Below are 23797 nucleotides of genomic sequence, written 5' to 3'. Positions count from 1 at the left end.
CAGGAGGTATATAAAACAAAAAAAAAACTGGGGTTTCCTGACTAAATATGTTTGTGTTGAAATATAACTCAAGCTGAATAAATCTGTATTATCGTATTTTATATTTATGTAATGGTTGTATCTATGACTGAACATATATTTTGTTTTGGAATGATATGTTAAAACCTCAATAAAAATCTTTGATTAAAAAAAAAAAAAAAAAAATTTAGAGCTGGTAGTCGGACGAGCCGAGTCAGGAGCCAAAGCGAATAGTCAGACGAGCCAGAGTCAGGGACAAGCCAGGGATCTGGAACCAGGAAGGACGTCAGGCAGCCAGGTAATACACAGGAACTCTCACAAACAGGTCTGCGACAACGCAAAGGCAAAGCATACTGAACAAAGGCCCTTTAAATAATAAGTGATGACATCACAATTCTGAGACTGCATCCTGCCTCACATGGATGATGCATACCAGACTGGCCATAAAAGGAAGTGCAGGAATTGAGCAGCATCCCCCACAATGCACCATAGTCAGGAAGAGAGGTGAGTAAAATAGCTGCCAGCAGCACATGGCAAACACAACAGGGAAAAAACCATGACAGTACCCTCCCCTCAACGACCCCTCCCCCGTGGGAGGACAAAAGGCTTATTGGGGAAACGGGCATGGAAGGCACGGAGGAGGGCGGGAGCATGAACATCAGAGGAGGGAACCCAAGAACGCTCCTCCGGACCGTAGCCTCTCCAGTGAACCAAATACTGTACACGGCCCCTGGACATATGAGAGTCAATAATGCTGCTGACCTCATACTCCTCATGGTTGTCAACAAAGATAGGACCGGGACGAGGCAAAACAGTGGTAAACCGATTACAAATCAATGGTTTTAAGAGGGAGACATGAAAAACATTGGAGATGCGCATAGCAGGAGGAAGGTCAAGAGCATAGGCCACAGGATTAACCCGTCGGAGTATTCGAAAAGGACCAACATAACGGGGAGCCAATTTATTGGAAGGCACACGAAGGTTCAAGTTGCGGGAGGACAGCCAAACTCTCTCACCAACCTGGTAGGAAGGTGCGGGCAGACGCCTACGATCAGCCTGGAACTTTTGGCGCTGCATAGAACGATGAAGGCAATCCTGAATCTGCACCCACGTGGAACGGAGTTGCCGGGGATGCTCCTCCAAAGCTGGAATACCCTGAGACATGAATGAATCGGGCAACAAGGATGGTTGAAACCCATAATTCGCTATGAACGGGGATAACTTGGAGAAAGCATTAATAGCACTATTACGAGCAAACTCTGCCCAAGGTAACAGTTCAGACCAATTATTGTGGTGATCTGAGACATAGCAACGGAGGAACTGTTCCAGAGCTTGATTAGACTGTTCCGCAGCCCCATTGGATTGAGGGTGATATACCGAGGAGAAGGAAAGCTGGATCCCCATTTGAGCACAAAAGGAACGCCAAAATCTGGAGACAAACTGGCTACCCCAGTCCGACACTATCTCCTTGGGTAACCCATGTAAACGGAAGACCTCCCGGGCAAAAATTGAAGCAAGCTCCTGAGCGGTAGGCAGCTTCATCAAGGGAATGCAATGTGACATTTTAGAAAAACGGTCAACCACCATAAGGATAACAGTATTGCCATTGGAAACAGGGAGCTCGACAATGAAGTCCATGGAAAGATGTGTCCAAGGACGCTCACCATTAGCAATAGGTTGAAGAAGACCCACAGGAAGACATTGAGGAGTCTTATTCTGTGTACAAACTGAGCAGGAGGCAACATATGCAGCAACATCAGAATGAAGACCTGGCCACCAGAATTGTTGAGTGACAGACCAAATCATTTGGTTCTTGCCTGGGTGACCTGCGGCTTTAGGATAGTGGTAAGTGTGAAAAAGTTTAGTTTGAAGATTCTCAGGAACAAAACACTTACCACTAGGTTTCTCAGGAGGTGCATTGGTTTGTGCAGCCAGGATCTCCTCCCCCAAGGGATAAGTCAAATTAGTACGTATGGTAGCCAAAATATGGTCAAGAGTTATCACAGGAGTAGGTACAGACTCCTCCTTGGACAGAGGCGAAAGTTGTCGAGAGAGGGCATCAGCCCTAACATTCTTACTACTAGGCAGGTAGGAGACCACATAATTAAACCGAGACAAAAATAGCGCCCATCTGGCCTGTCGGGGCGACAAACGTTTTGCTTCAGATAGATAAGTTAAATTCTTGTGGTCAGTAAGAATGAGCACTGGCACGCTAGTACCCTCGAGAAGATGCCTCCATTCCTTAAGTGCCAAAATTATGGCCAGTAATTCCCTGTCGCCAATTTCATAATTGCACTCTGCTGGAGACAATTTCTTAGAGAAGAAACCACACGGGTGCAAGGAACCGTCAGGCGTAGGACGTTGAGACAAGAGGGCAACTACTCCAGTCTCAGACGCATCGACCTCAAGAACGAAAGGCAGGACAGGGTTAGGATGAGCCAGAACTGGAGCGGCAGCAAATGCAGTCTTAAGACTATTAAAGGCCTTAATGGCAGTAGGTGACCAATGGAGTGGATCATTCTCTTTACGGGTCATGTCTGTGATAGGTTTGACCAAGGAAGAAAAGTTTTTAATAAACTTTCTATAGTAATTGGCGAACCCCAAAAAACGTTGAATAGACCGAAGACCAACTGGGCGAGGCCACTGCAGAACTGCAGATAACTTGTCAGGATCCATGGAGAACCCTGCAATGGAGATAACATAACCTAGGAAGGTTACTTGAGTCTGATGGAACTCACATTTCTCACGTAGTCGCTGAAGAACCCGTGTAACATCAGAACGATGATTCTCAAGTGTGGGTGAGTGTATGAGGATGTTGTCTAAGTACACCACAACACACTGTTGCAACATATCTCGTAGGACATCATTAATAAATTCCTGAAAAACAGCAGGAGCATTACATAGGCCAAAGGGCATTACAAGATACTCATAATGCCCGCTCCTGGTGTTAAATGCAGTTTTCCATTCGTGGCTCTCCTTAATCCTAACGAGATTGTACGCTCCTCTCAAATCAAGTTTAGTAAAGACCGTAGCTCCCTTGAGCCAGTCAAAGAGTTCCGTAATAAGTGGAATAGGGTAAGCATTCTTAATTGTAAGACGATTAAGACCCCTATAATCGATACATGGTCTTAACTCGCCACCCTTCTTCTTCACAAAGAAGAAGCCAGCCCCTGCAGGAGAGCAGGATTTGCGGATGATCCCCCGCGACAGAGCATCGGCAACATACTCCTCCATAGCACAATTCTCTGCAACAGACAGAGGGTACACATGGCCCCGAGGAGGAATGGCTCCGGGTTGCAGGTCTATGGCACAATCGTAAGACCGGTGAGGAGGCAACGTACCGGCACGCACCTTGTCAAACACATCTAGGAACTCTCGGTACTCCTCTGGCAATTGAGTTACCGAAGAAGTGCTCAAGACTTTAACTGGTTTGCGAAGACAAGTGGAAATACATTGTGGGGACCACGACAAAATTTGAGACCTGCACCAGTCAAGACTGGGATTGTGCTTTTGGAGCCAGGGATAACCCAGAACAACCGGAAAATGCAGAGAGTTTATCACCTGAAACTGGAGGGTTTCAAAATGGAGAGCCCCAACAGCCATGGACAACGGAGCAGTTTCGTGAGTAACGAGTGCGGGCTGAAGGGGCCTGCCATCAATGGCCTCAATAGCAAGCGGAACAGACCGAGGCAAAACAGGAATAGAGTGCTTTGATACAAAAGCACTGTCAATGAAATAGCCCGCAGCACCAGAGTCAACAAGAGCCTGGGTGACTATGGAGGAGTCCACCCAGGAAAGGACAACCGTGACCAAAGGTTTCTCCTTAAGCGGTTCCGGGGACGAGGATAAACCACCCAAGGTCTGCCCCCGACAGGACCTTAGGTGTGAGCTTTTCCCGGCCGTGTAGGACAAGACTCAAAAGGTGGCCCTGTAACCCACAATAGAGACAGAGCCCCTCCCTCCTCCTAAAGGCCCTCTCCGCCGCAGAGAGGCGCGTGAATCCCAGCTGCATCGGCTCAGCAGTACCTGGTGACTCGGGACCAGGAGGCATGGGAGGAGAGGGAGCATGGGTGGGAACGAACACGTAGGAGACAACGGAACAGGAGGCTTCCGCAAGCGCTCCTTGAAAGAGGGCCTCTCTCTGAGTCTGATGTCAATTAGGATAAAAAAAGACACCAATGCCTCGAGATCCTCTGGTAAATCTCTAGCAGCAACTTCGTCTTTAATCGCATCAGAGAGCCCATGAAAGAAGGCGGCAACAGGGGCTTTATTTTGCCAACCTACCTCTGCGGCAAGCGTACGGAACTCAATAGCATACTGAGCAATAGATCTTGTACCTTGCTGAATGGACATGAGTCATTTAGCAGCAGAGGAGGAGCGAGCCGGAACATCAAATACCCTTCGAAAGGAGGCCACAAATTCAGGGTAATTTGAAATCACAGGTTTATTAGTCTCCCACAAGGGATTAGCCCAGGCAAGAGCTGTGTCAGAGAGTAACAAGATGAGAAATCCCACCTTAGCTCTGTCAGAGGGAAACGCCTGAGGTAACATCTCAAAGTAAATGCCCACCTGGTTCAAAAACCCTCTGCACTGAATAGGATCGCCTCCATATCGCTGAGGTAGAGGTGCAGAACCGGACATGCTCCTGGTAGGCATAGGTGCAGCAGCGGAAACAGGAGCAGCCATAACTTGCGGGACACTTTGGTCCAAATGTGCAGTGCGAGTCAGCAGGGTTTGCAGGGCTAGTGCAAATTGATGCAAGCGGTGATCCTGTACATCCATCCTGGAAATGATGGCAGGTAAAGGTGGATTATTAGCACTATCAGGATTCATGGCCTTTGCGTAATGTCAGGGTCCCAGGAATCAGACTGAGACGAGAAGTGCAAAAATAATCACACCTTTATTAATAGCAAAAAAATAATAAAAAGTCCACAAGTCAAATAACAAGCCAGGAATCAAAACCAGAGCTGGTAGTCGGACGAGCCGAGTCAGGAGCCAAAGCGAATAGTCAGACGAGCCGGAATCAGGAACAAGGAAAACAGCAGAGTCAGGGACAAGCCAGGGATCTGGAACCAGGAAGGACGTCAGGCAGCCAGGTAATACACAGGAACTCTCACAAACAGGTCTGCGACAACGCAAAGGCAAAGCATACTGAACAGAGGCCCTTTAAATAATAAGTGATGACATCACAATTCTGAGACTGCATCCTGTCTCACATGGATGATGCATACCAGACTGGCCATAAAAGGAAGTGCAGGAATCGAGCAGCATCCCCCACAGCACATGGCAAACACAACAGGGAAAAAACCCTGACAATGTTAAAGTTATGATTATATAGCACAGCGATTATTTATTTAGAAGCAATATATACTTAACCAAGAAAACATAAAAAAATCCAGTTTCTCATTCAAGCCTATATATCCATTTGGATTATTTTTCTTAGTAAGCATGTATCTAGTTGTGATGCCATTATCAATGCAAATAAATCTTAGAGATTAGCTAAATTTGTCTGTAATTGAAAGATATATACTTATGGGTTATCTTACGGTTATATAACTGAGAGGCCTAAGGCTTTTGTCATCACCAGTCAAGTTCTCTTGTATATATGAGTAGCACAAAAGGGAAGGTTGAGAACCTTGTCTGCATGCCAATTAGTACATGTCGACCATACTGCCTCAAAAGCGATATAGGCCCAGAAAATCAGTGTCATATTTCCATGTAAATGGGTAGGCCCCATATTTGGCCCAGTATCTTCCAAAAAAACCATAAAACCTGCATATGGGGGGTATTGTTGTTCTTGTGGGACATCAATAAAAACAAATATGTGTGTTTTATGTAAAACGTATAAGGAAGATATATACAGTGAAAGTGCAGTAGTTGTGTGAAAAACACACACACAAAAAGAAAAAAAAAGGCATTTTTACATTTACATTTGGCCTGGTGTTGACTCAGTGGCTACAAAAAAGACTGGGCATACCCATTTTGTAATACCCTAGGGTTTCTACTTTTACAAATGGTATGCCATGATGGAGGTAATGTTCATTCATGGGCTGCTATAATGTCTCAAAGGTGAAATTGGCCCAGAAAATAAATGTGTCAAATTTCCATGTAAATGTTCAGGCCCCATATTTGTCCTTGTAACTTCTAGAAACCCCATAAAAACACAATTTATGCTTACCTGATAAATTTATTTCTCTTGTGGTGTATCCAGTCCACGGATCATCCATTACTTGTGGGATATTCTCATTCCCAACAGGAAGTTGCAAGAGGACACCCACAGCAGAGCTGTAATATAGCTCCTCCTCTAACTGTCATAGCCAGTCATTCGACCGAAAACAAGCCGAGAAAGGAGGAACCATAGGGTGTAGTGGTTACTGTAGTTTAAATTTAAAAATTACCTGCCTTAAAATGACAGGGCGGGCCGTGGACTGGATACACCACAAGAGAAATAAATTTATCAGGTAAGCATAAATTGTGTTTTCTCTTGTAAGGTGTATCCAGTCCACGGATCATCCATTACTTGTGGGATACCAATACCAAAGCTAAAGTACACGGATGAAGGGAGGGACAAGGCAGGAACTTAAATGGAAGGAACCACTGCCTGTAAAACCTTTCTCCCAAATATAGCCTCCGAAGAAGCAAAAGTATCAAATTTGTAAAATTTTGAAAAAGTATGAAGCGAAGACCAAGTTGCCGCCTTGCAAATCTGTTCAACAGAAGCCTCATTTTTAAAGGCCCAAGTGGAAGCCACAGCTCTAGTGGAATGAGCTGTAATCCTTTCGGGAGGCTGCTGTCCAGCAGTCTCATAGGCTAAGCGAATTAAGCTTCTTAGCCAAAAAGAAAAAGAGGTTGCCAAAGCCTTTTGACCTCTCCTCTGTCCAGAGTAGACAACAAACAAAGCAGATGTTTGACGAAAATCTTTAGTAGCTTGTAAGTAAAACTTTAAAGCACAGACCACATCCAGATTGTGTAACACAAGGATGAAACAACAATCTCTTGATTGATATTCTTGTTAGATACCACCTTAGGTAAGAACCCAGGTTTGGTACGCAGGACTACCTTATCCGTATGAAAAATCAGATAAGGAGAATCACATTGTAAGGCAGATAGCTCAGAGACTCTACGAGCCGAGGAAATAGCTACCAAAAAAAAAAAAAAAAAGAACTTTCCAAGATAAAAGTTTGATATCTATGGAATGAAGAGGTTCAAACGGAACTCCTTGAAGAACCTTAAGAACCAAGTTTAAGCTCCATGGTGGAGCAACAGGTTTAAACACAGGCTTGATTCAAACTAAAGCCTGACAAAATGCCTGAACGTCTGGAACATCTGCCAGACGCTAGTGCAAAAGAATAGACAGAGCAAAAATCTGTCCCTTTAAGAAACTAGCTGACAATCCTTTTTCCAAACCTTCTTGGAGAAAAGATAAAATCCTAGGAATCCTGACCTTACTCCATGAGTAACCCTTGGATTCACACCAATAAAGATATCTACGCCATACCTTATGGTAAATTTTCCTGGTGACAGGCTTTCGTGCCTGTATTAAGGTATCAATAACTGACTCAGAGAAGCCACGCTTTGATAAAATCAAGCATTCAATCTCCAGGCAGTCAGCCTCAGAGAAATTAGATTTGGATGGTTGAAAGGACCCTGAAGTAGAAGGTCCTGTCTCAGAGGCAGAGACCATGGTGGAAAGGATGACATGTCCACTAGATCTGCATATCAGGTCCTGCGTGGCCACGCAGGTGCTATCAGAATCACTGATGCTCTCTCCTGCTTGATCTTGGCAATCAGTCGAGGGAGCAGAGGAAACGGTGGAAACACATAAGCCAGGTTGAAAGACCAGGGCGCTGCTAGAGTATCTATCAGTGTCGCCTTGGGATCCCTGGACCTGGATCCGTAACACGGAAGCTTGGCGTTCTGGCGAGACGCCATGAGATCCAGTTCTGGTTTGCCCCAACGGAGAATCAGTTGTGCAAATACCTCCGGATGGAGTTCCCACTCTCCCGGATGAAAAGTCTGACGACTTAGAAAATCCGCCTCCCAGTGCTCTACACCTGGGATATGGATAGCTGATAGGTGGCAAGAGTGAATCTCTGCCCAGTGAATTATTTTTGAAACTTCTAACATCTCTAAGGAACTTCTTGTTCCCCCTCGATGGTTGATGTAAGCTACAGTCGTGATATTGAGCGACTGAAATCTGATGTACCTCAGAGTTGCTAACTGAGGCCAAACCTAAAGAGCCTTGAATATCGCTCTTAGTTCCAGAATATTTATTGGAAGGAGAGACTCCTCCTGAGTCCACGATCCCTGAGCCTTCAGGGAGTTCCAGACTGCACCCCAACCTAGAAGGCTGGCATTTGTTGTTACAATAGTCCAATCTGGCCTGCGAAGGTCATACCTTTGGACAGATGGACCCGAGATAGCCACCAGGGAAGAGGATCCCTGGTCTCTTGGTCCAGATTCAGTTGAGGGTCCAAATCTGTGTAATCCCCGCTCCACTGACTGAGCCTGCATAGTTGCAGCGGTCTGAGATGTAAGCGTGCAAACGGCACTATGTCCATTGCCGCTACCATTAAGCCGATTACTTCCATACACTGAGCCACCAAAGGGCGCGGAATGGAATGAAGAACCCGACAGGAATTTAGAAGCTTTGATAACCTGGACTCCGTCAAGGTAAATTTTCATTTCTACAGAATCTATCAGAGTCCCTAGAAAGGAAACTCTTGTGAGTGGGGATAGAGAACACTTTTCCTCGTTCACTTTCCACCCATGCGACCTCAGAAATGCCAGTACTACGTCCGTATGAGACTTGGCAATTTGGAAGTTTGATGCCTGTATCAGGATGTCGTCTAAATAAGGGGCTACTGCTATGCCCCGCGGCCTTAGGACCGCCAAAAGCGACCCTAGAACCTTTGTAAAGATTCTTGGGGCTGTAGCTAATCCAAAGGGAAGAGCTACAACTGGTAATGCCTGTCTTGAAAGGCAAACCTGAGAAACCGATGATGATCTTTGTGTATCGGAATGTGAAGATAAGCATCCTTTAGATCCACTGTAGTCATATATTGATCCTCCTGGATCAGTGGTAGGATGGTACGAATAGTTTCCATCTTGAACGACGGAACTTTGAGGAATTTGTTTAAGATCTTTAGATCCAAAATCGGTCTGAAGGTTCCCTCTTTTTTGGGAACCACAAACAGATTTGAGTAAAAACCCTGTTCCTGTTCCTCCTTTGGAACTGGATGGATCACTCCCATAACTAGGAGGTCTCGTACACAGTGTAAGAATGCCTCACTCTTTATCTGGTTTGCAGATAATTGTGAAAGGTGAAATCTCCCTTTTGGGGGGGAAGCTTTGAAGTCCAGAAGATATCCCTGGGATATAATTTCCAATGCCCAGGGATCCTGAACATCTCTTGCCCACGCCTGGGCGAAGAGTGAAAGTCTGCCCCCTACTAGATCCGTTACCGGATAGGGGGTCGTTCCTTCATGCTGTCTTAGAGGCAGCAGCAGGCTTTTTGACCTGCTTACCTTTTTTCCAGGTCTGGTTTGGTCTCCAGACCGTCTTGGATTGAGCAAAAGTTCCCTCTTGTTTATTATTAGAGGAAGTTGATGCCGCACCTGCCTTGAAGTTTCGAAAGGCACGAAAATTAGACTGCTTGGCCCTAGATTTGGACCTGTCTTGAGGAAGGGCACAACCTTTTCCTCCCTTGATATGAGCAATAATCTCCTTCAAACCAGGCCCGAATAGGGTCTGCCCCTTGAAGGGAATGTTAAGTAGCTTAGATTTTAAAGTCACGTCAGCTGACCATGATTTAAGCCATAGCGCTCTGCGCGCCTGTATAGCAAAACCAGAATTCTTAGCCGTTAGTTTATTCAAATGAACAATGGCATCAGAAATAAAATAATTGGCTAGCTTAAGTGCTCTAAGTTTGCCAAGTATGTCATCCAATGGAGTCTCTACCTGTAAAGCCTCTTCCAGAGACTCAAACCAGTACGCCGCAGCAGCAGTGACAGGGGCAATGCATGCAATGGGCTGTAGGATAAAACCTTGTTGAATAAATATTTTCTTAAGGTAACCTACTAATTTTTTGTCCATTGGCTCTAAAAAAGCACAACTGTCCTCGACAGGGATAGTAGTACGCTTTGCTAGAGTAGAAACTGCTCCCTCCACCTTAGGGACTGTCTGCCATAAGTCCCGTGTGGTGGCGTCTATTGGAAAACATTTTTCTAAAAATAGGAGGGGAAGAGAACGGCACACCTGGTCTATCCCATTCCTTATTAATAATTTCTGTAAACCTTTTAGGTATTGGAAAAACATCAGTACACACCGGCACTGCAAAGCATTTATCCAGTCTACAAAATTTCTCTGGCACTGCAATGGTATCACAGTCATTCAGAGCAGCTAAAACCTCCCTAAGTAACACGCGGAGGTGTTCAAGCTTAAATTTAAATGTAGAAATATTAGAATAAGGTATCTTTCCTGAGTCATTAACATCACCCACTGACTGAAGCTCTCCTTCCTCAGCTTCTGCATATTGTGAGGCAGTATCAGACATGGTTCTTAAAGCGTCAGTATGCTCTGCATTTTGTCTCACCCCAGAGCTATCTCGCTAACCTCTAAGTTCAGGTAGTCTGGCTAATACCGCTGACAGTGTATTATCCATGACTGCCGCCATGTCTTGTAAAGTAAACGCTATGGACGCCCTAGATGTACTTGGCGCCATTTGAGCGTGAGTCCCTTGGGCGGGAGTCAAAGGGTCTGACACGTGGGGAGAGTTAGTCGGCATAACTTTCCCCTCGTCAGATTCCTCTGGTGATAATTTTTTTTAAAAACAGAATATGATCTTTATTGCATAAAATGAAATCAGTACATTTGGTACACATTCTAAGAGGGGGTTCCACCATGGCTTTTAAACATAATGAACAAGGAGTTTCTTCTATGTCAGACATGTTTATACAGACTAGCAATGAGACTAGCAAGCTTGGAAAACACTTTAAATCAAGTTAACAAGCAAATATAAAAAACGGTACTGTGCCTTTAAGAGAAACAAATTTTGTCAGAATTTGAAAAACAGTGAAAAAATGCAGTAAATCAAAATAAATTTTTACAGTGTATGTAATAGGCTAGCAGAGCATTGCATCCACTTGCAAATGGATGATTAACCCCTTAGTTCAAAAAACAGATCAAAAAAACGAAATAGCCTTTTTTTTTTTTTTTTTTTTTTTTTTGTCACAACCAACTGCCACAGCAAGCTGTGGTCCTACCTTCCCCAATAAACGACTTTGGAAAGCCTTTGAGCCCTTTAGAGATGTCCTATAGCATACAGGGGACTCCTAAGGGAAGCTGGATGTCACAGTTTGTAATTTTAACTGCACCAACTGTAACTTTTATACTATAACAGTGGAAAGCCTCAGTAAAACTGTTTCTAGTCAAAATTTAAGCCAGCCATGTGGAAAAAACTAGGCCCCAATAAAGTTTTATCACCAATGCATATATAAAAACGATTAAACATGCCAGCAAACGTTTATATTGCAATATCATAAGGGTATTACCCCTGGGAGTAAGCATGATACCAGTCGTTATTAAATCACTGTATTCAGGCTTAACTTACATTAATCCGGTATCAGCAGCATTTTCTAGTGTTTTCCATCTCTAGAAAAAATTATAACTGCACATACCTGATAGCAGAATAAACTGCACGCCATTCTCTCACTGAAGTTACCTCATCTGTGTAATTCCCTCAGACATATGTGAGAATAGCAATGGATCTTAGTTACAACCTGCTAAGATCATAGAAACCTCAGGCAGATTCTTCTTCTATTTACTGCCTGAGATAAAATAGCACAACTCCGGTACTATTTAAAAATAACAAACTTTTGATTGAAGAAAATAAACTAACTATATTTAACCACTCTCTCCTACAACATCCTAGCTTGTTGAGAGTTGCAAGAGAATGACTGGCTATGACAGTTAGAGGAGGAGCTATATTACAGCTCTGCTGTGGGTGTCCTCTTGCAACTTCCTGTTGGGAATGAGAATATCCCACAAGTAATGGATGATCCGTGGACTGGATACACCTTACAAGAGAAACCTGTACTTGTCTACCTTTGCCAATAGTATTCCATTATGGGGGTAATTTTCTATCCTGGGCTGCCATACTGTCTCAAAGGCAACATAGGCCCTAAACATCAATGTGTCAAATTTACATGTATGTAGACTGAAATGGGCAGGACCCATATTTGTCCCTTTAACTTCACAAAGCCTAAACAAATCCATAGATGGGGGTATCCTTTGTACTCTTGGGACATCACTGAACACAAATATGGGTGTTTTATAGCAGTAAAACATATAAGGATGATTATATAAACAGCAAAAGTGCAGTGTTTGTGTGAAAAATACACACACAAAAAATAAATATATATATATATATATATCCACTAAATTTGGCCAGATTATGTGAATAAGTAGCTACAAAAAAAAAAAAAAGACTGGACATACCCATTTTGGAATACCCTACTGTTATAAAAGATATGCCATGATGGGGTAATTTTCGTTCCTGGCCTGTCATACTGTCTCAAATGTGACATATGCCCAAAAAAATTGAATTTCCATGCAAATGGGCATGCCCCGTATTTGTCTCTGTAACTTCCCAAAACCCCATAAAACCTGTACATAGTGGGTATTGTTTTACTTGTGGGACATCACTGAACACAAATCTGTGTGTTTTATAGCAGTATAAATGATATAAACAGCAAAGTGCAATGTTTATGTAAAAAAAAAAAATATAAACACTAACGCCTAGATTTAGAGTTCTGCGTTAGCCGTCAAAACCAGCGTTAGGGGGTCCTAACGCTGATTTTGGCCGCCCGCTGGTATTTAGAGTCAGTCAGGAAAGGGTCTAATGCTCACTTTCCAGCCGCGACTTTTCCATACCGCAGATCCCCTTACGTCAATTGCGTATCCTATTCAATGGGATCTTTCTAACGCCGGTATTTAGAGTCTTGGCTGAAGTGAGCGTTAGAAATCTAACGACAAGACTCCAGCCACAGCAAAAAGCCAGGAGTTAAGAGCTTTCTGGGCTAACGCCGGTTCATAAAGCTCTTAACTACTGTGCTCTAAAGTACACTAACACCCATAAACTACCTATGTACCCCTAAACCGAGGCCCCCCCACATCGCCGCCACTCTATTAAATTTTGTTTTGGAACAGCCAATAGAATGCGAGCTCAATCTGATTGGCTGATTGGATCAGCCAATCCGATTGAACTTGAATCTGATTGGCTGATTCAATCAGCCAATCAGATTTTTCCTACCTTAATTCCGATTGGCTGATAGAATCCTATCAGCCAATCGGAATTCGAGGGACGCCATCTTGGATGACGTCATTTAAAGGAATCTTCATTCGGACTTAGGACGTCAGAAGAAGAGGATGGATCCTCGTCGGCTGCTTCAAGATGGTCCCGCTCCGCGCCAGATGGAAGAAGATAGAAGATGCCGCTTGGATGAAGATGTTTGCCGGTCCGGATCTCCTCTTCTTGCCGGATAGGAGGAAGATACCCGGCGTTGTGAAGACAAGGTAGGAAGATCTTCAGGGGCTTAGTGTTAGGTTTTTTAAGGGGGGTTTGGGTTAGATTAGGGGTATGTGGGTGGTGGGTTGTAATGTGGGGGGGTATTGTATGTTTATTTAAATGCAAAAGAGCTGTTTTCTTTGGGGCATGCCCCGCAAAAGGCCCTTTTAAGGGCTGGTAAGGTAAAAGAGCTGTAATAGGGTAGGGCATTATTTTATTTTGGGGGGCTTTGTTATTTTTTTAGGGGGCTTAGAGTAGGTGTAATTAGTTTAAAATTCTTGTAATCTTTTTTTATTTTTTCTAATTTAGTGTTTGTTTGTTTTTGTAATTTAGTGTTTTTTTTTTTTTTGTAATTTAGTTTAGTTGATTTAATTGTAAATAATTGTAGATAGTTTATTTAATTAATTTATTGATAGTGTAGTGTTAGGTTTAATTGTAACTTAGGTTAGGATTTATTTTACAGGTAATTTTGTAATTATTTTAACTAGGTAGCTATTAAATAGTTCTTAACTATTTAATAGCTATTTTACCTGGTTAAAATAAATACAAAGTTGCCTGTAAAATAAATATTAATCCTAAAATAGCTACAATATAATTATTATTTATATTGTAGCTATATTAGGGTTTATTTTACAGGTAAGTATTTAGATTTAAATAGGAATAATTTATTTAATAAGATTTATTTTATTTCGTTAGATTTAAATTATATTTAACTAAGGGGGGTGTTAGTGTTAGGGTTAGACTTAGCTTTAGGGGTTAATACATTTATTAGAGTAGCGGCGAGGTCCGGTCGGCAGATTAGGGGTTAATACTTGAAGTTAGGTGTCGGCAATGTTAGGGAGGGCAGATTAGGGGTTAATACTATTTATTATAGGGTTTTTGAGGCGGGAGTGAGGCGGATTAGGGGTTAATACATTTATTATAGTAGCGGTGAGGTCCGGTCGGCAGATTAGGGGTTAATAATTGTAGGTAGGTGGCGGCGACATTGGGGGCGGCAGATTAGGGGTTAATAAATATAATATAGGGGTCGGCGGTGTTAGGGGCAGCAGATTAGGGGTACATAGGGATAACGTAGGTTGCAGCAGTGTACGGAGCGGCAGATTAGGGGTTAAAAATAATATGCAGGGGTCAGCGATAGCGGGGTCGGCAGATTAGTGGTTAATAAGTGTAAGGCTAGGGGTGTTTAGACTCGGGGTACATGTTAGGGTGTTAGGTGCAGACTTAGGAAGTGTTTCCCCATAGGAAACAATGGGGCTGCGTTAGGAGCTGAACGCTGCTTTTTTGTAGGTGTTCGGGTTTTTTTCAGCTCAAACTGCCCCACTGTTTAATATGGGGGAATCATGCACAAGCACGTTTTTGAAGCTGGCCGCGTCCATAAGCACCGCTGGTATTGAGAGTTACAGTGGCGGTAAATATGCCTGTACGCTCCCTTTTTGGAGCCTAACGCAGCCCTTCTGAGAACTCTCAATACCAGCGTTGTTTAAAAGGTGCGCCCTGCCAGACGCTTGTGCAAAAGAATAGACAGAGTAGAAATCTGTCCTTTTAAAGAACTAGCTGACAACCCTTTTCTCAAAATCATCTTGGAGAAAAGATAATATCCTGGGAATCCAGACTTTACTCCATGAGTAACCCTTGGATTCATAACAATAAGATATTTACACCATATCTTATGTTAAATTTTCCTAGAGACAGGCTTTTATGCCTGTATTAAGGTATCAATTACTGACTCGGAGAAGCCATGCTTTGATAACATCAAGCGTTCTGTCTCCAGGCAGTCCATCTCAGATTAGTTATATTTAGATGGTTGAAAAGACCCTGAGGTAGAGGGTCCTGTCTCAGAAGCAGAGACCGTGGTGGAAAGGATGACATGTCCACCAGATCTGCATACCAGGTCCTGCGTGGCCACGCAGGCGCTGTCAAAAGCACCAAAGCACTCTCCTGCTTGATCTTGTGCAAACCCCTCCGGAGGGAATTCCCACTCCCCCGGATGAAAAGTCTGACGACTTAGAAAATCTGCCTCCCAGTTCTCAACACCTGGGATAGGGATAGCTTTTAGACAAGAGTGAGTCTCTGTCCAGTGAATTATTTTAAGACTTCTAACATTGCTAGGGAACTTCTGTTCCCCCTTGATGGTTGATGTAAGCCACAGTCGTGATATTGTCCGACTGAAATATGATGTACCTCAGAGTTGCTAACTGAGGCCAAGTATGAAAAGCATGGAATATCGCTCCCAGTTCCAGAATATTCATTAGAAGGAGGGTCTCCTCCTGAGTCCACTATCCCTGAGCCTTCAGGGAGTTCCACACTGTATCCCAACCTAAAAGGCTGGCATCTGTTGTAACAATTGTCCCATCTGACCTGCGGAAGGTCATACCCTTGGACAGATGGACCCGAGATAGTCACCAGAGAAGAGAATCTCTGGTTTCTTGGTCCGGATTTAACAGGAGAACAAATCTGTGTAATCCCCGTTCCTCTGGCTGAGCATGCATAGTTGCAGTGGTCTGAAATGTAGGCGTGCAAACGGTACTATGTCCCTTGCCGCTACCATTAAGCCGATTACATTCATGTACTGAGCCACCAAAGGGCGCGGATGGAATGAAGAACACGGCAGAAATTTAGAAACTTTGACAACCTGGACTCCGTCAGGTAAATTTTAATTTCTACAAAATCTATCAGAATCCCTAGAAGGGAAACCCTTGATATTGGGGATAGAGAACTCTTTCCTTGTTCACTTTCCACCCATGCGATCTCAGAAATGCCAGTACTACGTCCGTATGAGACTTGGCAACTTGGATGTTTGACGCCTGTATCAGGATGTCGTCTAAATAAGGGGCCACTTCTATGCCCCGCGGCCTAAGGACCGCCAAAGTGACCCCAGAACCTCCATAAAGATTCTAGGGGCTGTAGTTAACCCAAAGGAAAGAGCTACAAACTGGTAATGCCTGTCTAGAAAGGCAAACCTGAAAAACCGATGGTGATCTTTATGCATCGTAATGTGAGGATAAGCATCCTTCAAATCCATTGTAGTCCTCTATTGACTCTCCTGGATCATAGTTAAGATGGTACGAATAGTTTCCATCTTAAATGATAGAATTCTAAAGAATTTGTTTAAGATCTTTTAGATCCAAAATAGGTCTGAAGGTTTCCTTTCCTTGGGAACCACAAACCGATTTGAGGAAAACTGTGTCCCTGTTCCTCTATTGGAACTGAATGGGTCACGTACACAATGCAAGAATGTCTCTTTCTTTATCTGGTTTGCAGATAAATGTGAAAGGCAAAAACTCCCCTTTTTTGGGGGGGAAAGCTTTGAAATCCAGAAGATATCTCTGGGGTATAATTTCCAATGCCCAGGGATCCTGGGCATCTCTTGCCCACGCCTGGGCGAAGAATGAAGTCTGTCCCCTATAGGATCCGTTACCAGATAGGGGTCCGTTCCTCATGCTGTTTTAGAGGCAGCAGCAGGCTCCTTGACCTGCTTATCTTTGTTCCAGGTCCGGTTGTCTGCCTTAGAGGAAGTTGATTCCACACCTGCCTTGAATTTTCGAAAGGCATGAAAATTAGGCCTTTTTTGTCCCTTGATTTGGACCTGTCCTGAGGAAGGGCATGATCTTTTCCTCCAGTGATATAAGTAATAATCTCCTTCAAACTAGGCCTGAATAGGGTCTGCCCCTTGAAGGGAAGTTAAGTAGCTTATTTATTAAAGTCACGACAGCTGACCATGATATAAGCCATAGCGCTCTGCGCGCCAGTATAGTAAAAAACAGAATTCTTAGCCGTTAGTCTAGTCAAAGGAACAAAGGCATCAGAAAACAAAGGAATTGGCTAGCTTAAGTGCTCCGCACGCGTAGCTAACGCACCCCTTTGGCCGCAGAACTCTAAATCTAGGCGTAAATTTGTCCAGGTTTTGTGACTAAAAAAAAGACTGGCCATACCTATAGTGGTGTAAATAAGTATTAGTGTACAGGAGCCATGAACTTAGAAGAGAACCAACAGAACAGGAAACAAGTGCAATAGAAATGAATCATAGAGTTGCATATAAACTAAAGATAACCCATAACATCTCAACCTTTTAGTATTAATAAATCACCATTGTGAAATTTGGATGAGTCCTTGTGATATGAAAGAAAAGGTGTCCAAATGTAACACTTTAGGTGTCTGCTACGATGTAATTATATCTGGACTAATATCATTTACAAAATTCCCATCAAGTATAAGGGACTCTCATCAGTCTGGCACAATTCATACGGCTGAGTATGTAAAACAACTTGACTCAATAATTCCTGTCTTGTTGTGCTTCTATGGACCAACACACCTCAGTAATAGCATTCAATAAAGCTTGTATACCATAAGCCCAAGAGGCCAAGATAGTAGTACGCATGAACTTATGTCTCAAAGTTAATTGAAACAGGCAATTGCTAATTGTTAGTGCAGTGTTACTTGTGTCCATATATATCTCTCTCACCTGGCAGTTCCAAGACCCCCTGGCTCCCTCAGTTACCTTCCAGTTACACCTCAGGTCCCAGCTTCCACAAGCGGCTGCTCCCGGACTCCTGTTCGTCCACTCCACATGGATTAAGCGTGCAATGTCTCCTCGCATCGGCAGTGACGTCTCTTCCCTGGCGACCGGTGCTTTTCGGATCACTATGGGGAGCGGGGTCTTAAAGATCTCTGTGTTTCTTCTCTGGTACTCCTTTTCACAGCTCCCGCTGCTAGATACGGTAAGTATATGGCAATAACAAATACCTGCAAAATTTCTGAATTTGAAAGACAGCGTGTACCCTTGGCCTCAATAATGCAGTGTCTTAGTCCAACAAATGATGAGAAAAAGTGTCCGGATAGCAGTGCAGCCTCAGCTACTGACTCAGGCAAAAGTTAAGCATACAGAAAAAAGAGGTCGTCAGTAGCTGATATAAGTAAAAATTAACTTTTATTGTATATATACGGTAAAACATGGAGGGTTAGTACCCTTAAACACTACAAACTAACGCGTTTCGGCTGGATGCCGTACTCATAGTCCCTAAAATCCAATACAAACATTAAAACTTAAAAACCTCTCTCTGGGCTCTGATTGGCAGAAAAGTTAACACAAATTTAAAGGTAAAGTTGTAAACATTCAAGTTATTCATAAACTTATTCAATTCCAATAATCATTTTAACCGGTATAACTGTTATTTGATTACATAACCTATATTGAGCAAATCATTACTTGGTTTCTTACTTGAAATAAAAATAAATATAAAAATATAACATAATTTCTAGTGAAGGGTACTCAATGTGGAATTGATAGTTAGGTTGATATAAATATTTTCTGAAACAAACAATAACATAAGTTTTTACACATATTGTAACCAAAAAATATATATTATTGTAACCATAGAATTATTAGGTTAATTCTGGCTTGCTTGATAAATAATCAACCATCAAGTTTCTAGTCAAAAAGACATTCATAAGTTACAACCTATTGTTTGTTTACTTAATAAGTCTGTATAAATTAGATCAATCTAATGGGGCCTATCTATCAAGCTCCGAATGGAACTTGATGCCCCGTGTTTCTGGCGAGCCTGCAGGCTTGCCAGAACCCAGAAACAGCAGTTATGAAGCAGCGGTCACAAAGACCGCTGCTCCATAACCCTGTCCGTCTGCTCTGAGCAAGCGGACAGACATCGCTGGAATTCAACCCGATCGAGTACGATCGGGTTGATTGACACCTCCCTGCTGGCTGCCTATTGGCCGCGAGTCTGCAGGCGGCGTGTGCTTTCACTATTAATACCTAGAACTATTTTGTCATCTCTCGGAGAGACATACTCTCAGCTTTCAGCTTTTTCTCTTAGCCGTGTGACAAAGTTGTCTATTGCTTCGCCTTCTTGCTTGCAGCTGCCAAATATATATCTTTCAAAATCGTCTGTAATGTCTCTCACTGCAAGACTAGCAAGTTCTTAGCATCAGATGTGTAGAAATAGCGCAGATTCAGATACTTCTGACGCCATGTTTCAGGTGGTGTAAATAATGACAGTACAAGGTATTAGTGTACAGAAGCCATGATCTTAGAAGAGAACCAACAGAACAGGAAATGCAAAACAGGAAACAAGTGCAATAGAAATGAATCACAGAGTTGCATATAAACTAAACATAACACCCATAACAATATGACACTAACATGACTGAAGAGTGTGCACAAGCAGCAAGCAGAAAAGATGAAGATAAAAACAGAGGCTTAAAGGGACATGAAACCCAAAATGTTTATTTAATAGTTCAGATATAACATACACTTTTAACCCTTTAAAGGGACATTAAACAATAAGGGCCAGAGTATGAGTGGAGCGCAAAGTAATGTTTCCTCTTGAGCGTTAATTGCGCTTGAAGTGCGTTTTTGTGCTCATTGGGTTGCGCTCGTGTTATGAGTAAACTGTTTTCACGCTGGGGGTAACCTGGACAAGTGCAAAAATCCAGTTAGAATATTGTGTGCTCGTTCACATATTCCTCCACAGAAGTCAATAGAGAAAAAAAAAGTGGGGGGGAAAAAACTAACACCCCACTCTCACCCAAACACTATTGCATATTCTCATTTACGCCAACCCGACATGAAATATGAATATTTCACATTCCAATGTTCTGCATATAACAGAATATGTTCTATTTATTCATAAATATATATTTAAACATAGATATGGAGGGCAGATAAGAGCCATAGGCCCAGCAAGTCTGCTGAATTTTCCTATATGTGTAAACTTATCTAGTTTGTAGAATAGCCTTATGCTTGTCCCAGGCATTCTTTAAAGTCCCCCATAGAGTGTGTCATTACTACCTCTTGTGGAAGTTTATTATATGGGGCTGATTTATCATATGTCTGTCCGACATCGCTGAATGCAGACAGCATATGCTGTCGGCATTTAGCATTGCACATGCAGTTCTGGTGATCTGCTTGTGCAATGCCGTCCCCTGAAGATTCACGGCCAATAGGCCGCTAGCAGGGGGTGTCAATCAATCCGATCGTATCTGATCGGGTTGGTTGCTGTCCACCGCTCAGAGGTGGCGGACCAGTTATGGAGCAGCGGTCTTAAGACTGCTGCTTCTTAACTGCTGTTTGCCTGAAGGCTTGCACGGAAACAGATGGCTCCATACGGTGCTTAATAATTCGGTCCCTATGAATCAATCTCCCTTTTTGTAAAGAAGTGCTTCCTCAAATTACTACCCTTCAGCTTGAGATCATGACCCCTTGTTCTTGAATGGAAAATACTCACAGCCTCAGTTTTACTATGCCCTATAATATATTAAAAAGTTGCTATCATTTCACCTCTTTCCCTTCTCTCCTCTAAGTTATAAATATTTATGTCATTGAGCCTCTCCTGGTACGTTTTATTTTTTAGAACATGTACCATTTTTATAGCCCTCCTTTGCACAGATTTAAGTTTATTTATATCCTTCTGAAGATATGGGGGCCGATTTATCAATGTCTGTCCGACAGACATTGCTGAATGCGGATAGCATACTCTGTCGGCATTTAACATTGCACAAGCAGTTCACCAGAACTGCTTGTGTAATGCCGCCCCCTGCAGATTCGCAGCCGCTAGCAAGGGGTGTGTCAATCTGTCAGATTGTATAGGATTGGGCGGATTGCAGACCGCAGCTTCAGACGCAGCGGACCAGTTATAGAGCAGCGGTGTTAAGACTGCTGCTGCTTCATAACTGCTGTTTCCGGCGAGCCTGAATTATTCGGCCCCATGGCCTCCAGAACTGCACGCAATGCTCAAAAGGAAACCTAACTAATGATCTGTAAAGTGGCATAAGAACCTTATTATTTCTGCTGCAAATATCTCTACCAATATATCCAAACATTCTGATAGCCTTACTTGCTGCAGAACTACATTGTTTACTAAATTTCGAATAATCTAAAATAATAATTGTCAAGTCCCGTTCCTCATTTGTAACAGTCAGTAAAGTGTCATTGTGTCTGTAATTAACGTTTGGATTTTTCTTCCCTAAATGCATAATTTTACACTTTGCTGTGTTAAACTTTAGATCCCAGTCATTTGTCCAATCCTCCAATTGTTGTATATCACTTCTCATGTTGTCCCAATGTTTTACTGACTGTGCTATTTTCTCTTCCGCATGAGCTTTAACCTTCCTAATTAAATGCTTAGCCTTTTTTGTTGGAGTCTCCATATTTGCATATCATCATCAGACTGTGTTTTTAAAATTTTAAAAGCTATCTTTTTTGTCTTTACAGCATGTTCTGCTTCTTTGAAAAACCATATTGGTTTCCGCTTTCTTTTACTTTTACAGACATGTCTAATATAGTGTGCCCCCATACTTAGGCACTATGTTCCCAACCCAATAAATTTAACACACACTGTAACTGGGGTTATAAAGGCTGCAGCCAATTTATTTATCAATTTTGTAAACAAATAAATAACATATACACCACTTGACAAGTCATTGACTAAGACAAGCTGCATTAGTGCTTGCTCCATAGGAGTTCAATAAATCTTAAAACCCAAACTAGTAAACATCTTGTCAACCTCTCCTGAACCCACAGGAGGTGCCAACTTTAATCTCCCACCTTCTCAAACAGCAAGCACACCACCACAGTCACGGTCATCTGCCAAGTCCTGCCAACCACCCAAGGCCTTTAGAACCCCTTCTTTCAATGTAAAATTAAGTAACTGCAACCCCACCTCATTCAGGTGCACCCCATCTTTCAAAAAGAAACATCTACCAGACTCCTCTTCAAACTGAACGTGCCGAATAGACATCCCCCTCTCTGTTTCAGAAAACTACTCAAAACCTTGTTAATTTTTCTCGTGGAGGTAGCCAACTCCTTACTATCCTGTTCTGTCAGGCCCAGCCACTGGTCCTGCAGTTAAACGAGTGCTCCCTCCCAGAAAAGTCTCGGCCGGTCCAGCCTCTGACCTGTGATCCAGTGTGGCCTGGCAGGGAGGGAAGGGGACAGAAGGGAAGGAGAAGGGAAGATGAGAGGAGAAGGGAAAAGGGAAGAAGAGGAGAGAAGGGGAGGGGGGGACGGAGAGAGGGGGGAAGGGGAGGGAGGGGGGGGGAGGTGGCAACCCTACAGGCCAGCACTATCGCAGCCAGCCAGTACCTCTCTCCCTCTCCTAGGCTGACGCCGCAGTTAACACCTCCTGCAGCTGAGCTATCACAGGTAAGCACACTGTCAGTTTTGGATCAGCGGGAGAAGTTGCAAAGACACTAGCTTCTTCTCACCTGCTGGTCTGGAAGTGAAGAAATTCACCCTCAATGCGTTAAAGGATCAGGTCACTTCGCATTTGTAGTTACAAACCAATAAATGTATATAAAATAATTATAATTTTTTTTATTATATATACTTACAACAATATAGCAAGAAATCCGGTTGTGACCTGCTATTAAATTAAGGGGTAAATCTTTTTGTGGGCTACTCTAATCACAGCATTCTGCATAGTGAGCTTCTGCATATTTTTTTCTTATTCAGAATTGCTCCTTAAGATAAAGATACAGCGACCAGTCATCATCTGCACTAAGCGTCAGTTAGAATGTTGGCATTAGTGCTTAGTGTTTATTTATTGCAGATGTAAGAAAGGGATCAGGAATAGGGCAAGTGTCTTGACAGAGAGGATGAACTAAAATCCACTTTCAATGTGAATAGAGATGTCTTCCTGCATGTTACCAATAAACACATTTTCAGTGGATTCAGGCACATCTCCTTTCTGCATTGCTTGGATTTCCATAGATTAAAAAAAATAATCATAGTAGTAATGCTCTAAATGTTGCTGTGTCACGAGTAGAGAGCTTGCATGCACAGTTGTGATGTAGGGAATTAATCATCCAGCCACAATTAGTTCTGCACAGAACATGGTAGCACGCACTCCAGACAGTGGTTGGGTAGGCGTGTGAAACCAAATATATTTTAATTAAACTTACTTATGGAATAATACCGTATTGTTCCGCATATAGGCCGCACTTTTTCCCTTGATTTCTACCTTTAAAGTTGCAGTGCGGCCTATATGCGGGGCGCGGCCTATAATCTGTATTTTTTTGCATTTTTCTCTCCTTTGCTTAGTAAGCTCCGGGTATACAGTAAACAATACCCTAATGTCCCATAAATTAACAAACGAGTCCTGAGCTTGTAATCACAGTACTAAAGAATATGAGAGGCTTTATATTCTGTCCTCTTCACTTACCCCCTCTTCAGCGCTCTGTGTAGCGCTCCATCCGGTC

Source organism: Bombina bombina, chromosome 6 (assembly GCF_027579735.1).
Source record: "Bombina bombina isolate aBomBom1 chromosome 6, aBomBom1.pri, whole genome shotgun sequence".
Taxonomy (NCBI): Eukaryota; Metazoa; Chordata; class Amphibia; order Anura; family Bombinatoridae; genus Bombina; species Bombina bombina.
The sequence above is the reverse complement of the archived record's forward strand: the minus strand, read 5'-3'. Positions refer to the sequence as shown.